Here is a 6,655-nt window from a genome sequence, read left to right as displayed (position 1 = left end):
TATGCTGGATATCACTCAATTAATCATGACATGAACTTCATGTAACTAAAAAGTGATGAGACAAAACACCTTTTGTCTCATCTCAAAGCAACGCCAACAAATATAGCAGATGTGAATGCCTGCCTCAAACTTAAACATCAGACAAGAACTTAACCCTACCTAAGACTTCAGGCATCAGGCTTTTCCTTCATCAGCTGTATTGTTCATTCCACGTTATTTTAAGCTTGTCGTATTTAGGGTTGGCTCTTTCTGATATGATCTTATTCCTTGGGGCAGTCTATGTCAACATGCAAATAGGAAGGCAAAGCCCAGGGTTTCTGAGATATGATGTGGGTGATCTTTCTCTTCATGTTTTGACATATCCATGTGGAAATCCTGAAAGGGGCCAGGTGTGCATTGCTTTTACATTTATCTGCTATAAATGTGTGTGTGTGTGTGTGTGTGCATGCGCCATGGATTGCAGAAGCCTGAATTCTGCATTGCCACATCCACTTACCTGTGTCCGCAGCAGATGGGGAGTTAGAGCATCACCATGGCATCAACTCATGTGATGTACTCTTTATTATCAAACTGTTAACACTGGAAAGAAATGTAGATTCACTGGAAGTGGGGATTCTGAATGTGTTTTAAGATAGCGGCCTCATATTCCCATTTGCTGCAAAGGTTGAAAGAATAATAATCAAACCCATTTATTGCTAAAGGAAATTGCCCATTGTAGCTTCATCCTAGAGATAATGGTGCTCTGAAAATTCTGAATATATCTGATCCTTCCTTCTTGGATTAATGGGCACTCTGGATCTTAGTTATCCACTGGTGTTTGCTCTGATGCAGACCTAATGCTGAAAAACAGCATATCCAAGTACAATTTAAACCAATACTTACTGATTTATGTAAGATAAAAATGTATCTTTAAAAAAGAACTTAAATGTGAATTTCTATGCAGATTTTTTAAAACAAAAAACCAATGCATAAACAGCATGGAACGGGCTGATTTGTGGACCCATACAAAATGGCCTGGCCTTGTTATAGATTGATTCAGCCATTCCTGTGGCACTCTTTATAGAGTTTATCAGCAACCGAAGAATGATCTCAGCCATGCAAAGCTTATTGTTGAAACAGAAATGGAGAAAGATACGGTATAGTATGAGAATTGTGAGCAATACACATCTAAAGCATCTTGATATTATTATAACATTCCATCACTCTTATTCGTTTCATATTTCTGTTTGTCTGTCAACTCAACAGTCTCCCTCTGGAGAAAAAAAACAGCTGGGGGTCTGACATATATTTGGAATGTATTTTGTTTTAAAGAAAAGTGAACCAACTTTAACACTCATGCGTTCAGTAGCCCCGTTAGAAGCACCTCTCCTGGGAGAACTTGGGTTACATGCATGCTCAGCCCACAGTGCTATCTGATTATTCCCAGCTGCTAGATTTGTGTCAGACGATTTCTAAACACTGGGTAGTCCATTTGGCCTTACAGTAGGCTTTAAGTATTCAGATTCCTATATGACAGAAATTAAACAGATCTGGTCTCAAGACTATTGTTAATAACACTTAGTCAATAAATCTAATATCGAGCTGTGCAATTCTTTTCAAAGACAACGCCACTGAACTCTTTACCTTTCTGGTGCAGATGACAAAATGATACCAGATTAAAAGCAATTTTACATTAAAAATACACGTCCCAAGCAACCAAAACATTTGAAAAAGGCATTTCATACATAAGACTAAGTGTATCTACTACTATGGGAAGTATATATGCCACTCATTCTTTAGATGCTAAATCTAGAACATATCTAGCACAGGGTGGTTCCAGATGACCTGTTTACTGAGCATTCATCTTGATTTGTTTCCAGGCAGATACGACAATGCTGGCTATTTAAGGAAAATTTATTTGTATTAGTTTATGGGGGGGTTAGATGATGGTCATATATGCACTATATATACATATGAATTCACATTAAACAATCATGGTCGTCCCCCCCAAGAATCCTGGGAACTGTAGTTTATTAAGGGTTCTGAAAGTTGGTAGGAGACCCCTGTTCCCCTCACAGAGCTACAGTTCCAAGAGTTCCCTGGGTTGGTCGGTAAACCACTCTGGGAATTTTAGGTCTGAGAGGGGAACAATGGTTTCCTCACAACACAGGAAGCTGCCTTATACTGAGACCATAGGACCAGCTAGCTCAGTATTGTTGACATGGATTGGTAGCAGCTCTCCATATGTATATCAACCAATTACATCTTCATGGATAGATTACATGAACATTCTCCATGGAAATGTTGCGTGACCATGGGGAATGCACACAAGGGCCGGTAGTTATGCATATTAACCACTCCACTTACATTATGCTTAGCTTATACATATGGAGAAAAGTGATGGAAGAGGTAGGTAAGAATGGATCTATCTGAGACGGATACCAAGTATTAAACATGGCAAGTTGGAAGCAATCACGGTTGGCTTCACCATACTCCTAAAATGAACAGAAAGAAACATTTTTATTTATACATAAAATAATCTAGTTTGGTAAAACCATTCTCTTTCATTTATTTTCCCCATACTAGTTTTAGTCTTAAATCTAAAGAAAAAGCACTAGTCCCACAATTATTTCATCCTTGTTAATGCAAACTGTGGCAAATTTTGAAGCAAAGTATGTGTGTGTGTGTGTGTGTGTGTGTGTGTGTAGTGTAGATTTGAGCAATGACACTTGCAAGACTATTTAAAAAATGGCACCTTTGGGAGTTGAAATGGTAGTCATATATTGGAGATACTGACATAGTTTTCGAAAGGCCATTCCTTCTGAAGTAAGTATGAAAGAAATGGAAACTTATGGTTCAAAGCAACATCCCCCAAAGAACAATGAAACCCTGCAAGGCCCAAAATTGGGGAACAATGTGGAAATTATGACTGTTTTATGAACTTTTATAGTAACTGGAATCTTTCAGGTATGTCTGAAAGATTTTACTGGGTGTTTTTTATTGGGGAACAAATGAGAGAAATATAACTACAATGTATAGGTGTCTATATGAATCCTTTTTGTTTCCACCATTTTGCTTTGCAAAATTCCCAATAACCATGTCAGAAATCATATGCATAAACTACAGTGAGCTCAAGCCGGAGAAAGTGAGCTAGCACTGACATTTTATTGACATTATTAAGTCTGAACTATTTTAAATGAATAAAAGAATAAAGTAAGTTGCACTTGTTTAAATGGGTCAAAATATCTCTGGATTAGAAGCTACCCTAGTAATCTGTCAGAGCCCATAGATTTGTGATGTGGATTACAGCAACTAGGTACACATGGAATAATCTGACTATGTGAATAATCTGAATATGTGAATGGCCAAACTAGAAAATGAAACTTCAATTGTGTATTTGGGTGTCGAGGTCCCCAAGCCACCCCCCAAATAACTCACAACGCACACTTAATTTTTGTTTAAAGTTTTTGGCATAATTTTGGCCACAACTTTATTTAAATACAAAACCATGAGTGGTTGTTTAGGCATTGGTTAAGACTATCTGCCCCCCCCCCCCGCCTGGGGACAGAACTGACTTCCGGGCACCACCGAAAGACAGTGCGGGGGAAAGCAAGTCGGGGATAAATGGAGCTGAGTCACAGACCCTCAATTCTCATCTGCATGCTCCCTGAAGGCTTGCCGGCCCTAGTCCCATTCCAGGGATTGGACGAAAAGATGGCAAGCCCCAGGATTCCTTTAACGGAATTCCCTTTCCGCAGCAACCATGGAGGGGCAGGCCCAGCCTATCCTAACCCCTCCTCCACCAATTTATAACCAATGCCTAACCAGCTGCGTGCAGAGTACTTAAACATTTTACCCCTCCCACCAAAATTGCAACATAACTTTTACCCCAGCAACCCAGTGAACCAATCACTGCCCCAGGCCATCTTTAGAGACCCTGCCTGGTAACAGAGGGGTGGCTCAGCAGACCCCACCGCAACACGTGCTCTCCATGAAGGAGAACACGCTTTATATATAATGTTAACAGTTGTCTTTCCCGCACCCACAGCTGAAATCATTTGCATCTTGCACACATTAAGTGCAAATTTGCATTTAACTTCCTACTTCATTTGGCCCTCTGATACTTTTAAGTAGAATTATCAGTGATTGAACCTGGATGTTTATGCAATCAAACCATATGGCCATTGTTTGACTGATGGGATCCTCCTCAACAAAAGACAATGGACCAAGTAAAAATGCTTTGGGATTTATACATGCCTCATACACTCTTTGCTGCCCATGTCCAAATTACAGATTATGATGGCCTAGAAATCCAAAACCAAAGGATATACATTTTTTTTTGCAATGAGCTTTGTTTTAATAAATACTTTTCGACCTGCATCAGTTCTTGGTTTGCACCATTCTTCAGTAAGCATGTCAAATTGGTTGTTTTTATTTTTATTTTGGTCTTGGTCTGCTTGAATATAAATGTTACTTAAAGAGGCATTTTGGATGCTTTTCTGCAGCTAATGTACATGCCATGCACTAGGTATGTCATAGCAAGAGTATGATATAAAACCGTGTGAGACCTCCTCTTGTCTATGCAAGCTGGCTGAAGTTGGTAGCTACTAAGCTTTGCAAAGCAAAGTGGCAGCACAGCTGAGCAAACACAGCAGAGAAGTGATGAAATAATCAGAGGTTGGACAAAACTATTTGTGTTGATAGGCAAAGGGGAGGGAACCCATAAGGGGGTAAGACTCCTATTGCAGGAAAGTCTGATTCTTAACATATCTGTTAGCCAAATGTTTCCTACAATCTGGAACAACTTTTGCTCCCCAACGCGTTCCCTTTGGCTTCTCCGAATGGTGACTCAGAGTTTGTGAGAGAATAAAATGTAGCATCTGCTGAGGTTGCAGGCTTGCAAACTGTGGCACCTATTAAGGCACTGTAATGAAAGCGAAGTGCATCAAAACAGGGGATAAAATAGAATTGGAAGCTGATAGGTTTAGACAAAGGGCCAGAAGCAGATCTTGAAGGAGAGTAGAGAAAGCTCGGAGCACTTCAAACAAGGACATAGAAAAGGTGGGGAACCTCAGGGTTGCGGCCTCCAGCCCTCTCTGTTTGGCCCTCAGAAGTTTCCACAAGCCATGCCCAACACAGGCCTTGCTTTATGCCACAAGTGTTCTTGTCTGGCTGCAATATGCCCTAGACCCTGATAATGCCTTTAGGTTGACTGGAGGGAGAATAGAGAAGGATAAAGGGTAAAGGGACCCCTGACCATTAGGTCCAGTCGCAGATGAAAGTGTTCAACTAAATTAGGATCCCGAAACTTAAGCACAGCCATTTGTACTTGGGGTACTTCATGGCAAAACTGTTGGTGCAGCCCAAATGCTACACCCTTGCTATGTCACTTAGAGGGAGGGAGGGAAGGAAGGAGGGAGAGACTTGCTGCACCATTCAGACCCCAAATCTTGCCATCACAGGACCACAGGAAGCTGCCTTATACTGAATCTGACCTGTGGTCCATCTAGCTCAGTACTGTCTGCATGGACTGGCAGCAGCTCTCAAGGGTTTCAGTTGGGAACCCTAACTAGAAATGGCAGAATTGACCCTCGAACATTCTGCTGAACCAGCCCACTCACCCACTTTCACGTTGGTATTTGAAGCTGGTCACTCCAGCCTGCTGAAGAGGGTTGCTGGTGCCAGTTGAGTTGCTTTCTTTGGCAGGGAGCAAAGTCTAGCATCTCTGTTCCAGTAGCCAGATAAAGGGATGCTGGCACAATATAGAATGTTTTACACAGCAATCGCTAAAGTAGAAGCGCAGCTTTAGACTGGCTTGCACACAGTTCCATGAGATGGCAAGGCTTTATCATTGGTCATTATCTTCTTACATTTGTATGTGGGACCGTGCCATGGGGTTTAGATTATATGAAGAGCAAAACAGCTTCTGCTATGTATAGAAACTGAAGGTCCCCCCCCCTTAAAAGAGTTTAGTTCACTCCATATGCTTGAGCACAAAGAGCACAATTCAGCCAAAGGTAAGCACTGATTTCCATGAGAGACATAAACACACCTGGAAACGTTCACTTGGACAATCTAAAAATATAACGTGCCGTGATAAATATTTAGCTTTCAAGCTGATTCAGTTCACAGTTTGGACACTTCTCCAATGAGCACATCAGATGTAGTTAATAAAACAATAGCCAGTACTTTTTCTTTCTTTCTTTTCTTTCTGGTCTATTTCTATATAATCTAATAGGCAAGTTTGGAAGGTTGTCCCTATGTAATTAATTCCTTCGGCTTTCTTTTTTAAGTGTGTGTGGGGATTTACAATCAATATATACATAATGCATGTGCAGCCACATTTGCATAAGTAAGCAATTTAGTTTAAACTTTATTGTTTTTAATATGTTGGCGGGAGGGCTTCCCACTCAACATGTGCTCCCAGAAGTCGTTCTGAAATCCATTGTCTTCACAGTTCATGGCTATGGCTGAAGCTTTAAATTGAACCATTATGAGATGAATGGAGAAGAAAAGAAAACTGAATGGAGATCCTTTCCACACTTTTTTTTTGGGGGGGGGGGGACTACATGAACGACAGATTACGGTAATGTATTCCCCAGGGGAGGATTTTTGCTTGATTAGGTGTGTGGTGGCCTCTAGTGGTTCATCTTTGTAGAGAAACTCAATACAGCTA

The 6,655-nt window shown here is 40.8% G+C and overlaps 1 long non-coding RNA gene across 1 annotated transcript; it reads right to left on the bottom strand.

Moving 5' to 3' along the window:
- Nucleotides 1-543: 543 nt before the first annotated feature.
- LOC309530927 lies at nt 544-5,726 on the bottom strand. Its single transcript, XR_014218958.1, has 3 exons — nt 5,601-5,726; nt 2,347-2,474; nt 544-839 (listed from the first exon to the last, which is right to left on the bottom strand). It is a non-coding gene; the product is annotated as an uncharacterized lncRNA (long non-coding RNA).
- Nucleotides 5,727-6,655: the final 929 nt, after the last annotated feature.

Source organism: Podarcis vaucheri (genome assembly GCF_965113315.1).
Source record: "Podarcis vaucheri genome assembly, chromosome: 4".
NCBI lineage: Eukaryota > Metazoa > Chordata > Lepidosauria > Squamata > Lacertidae > Podarcis > Podarcis vaucheri.
This window is presented reverse-complemented; position numbering and strand designations above follow the sequence as displayed.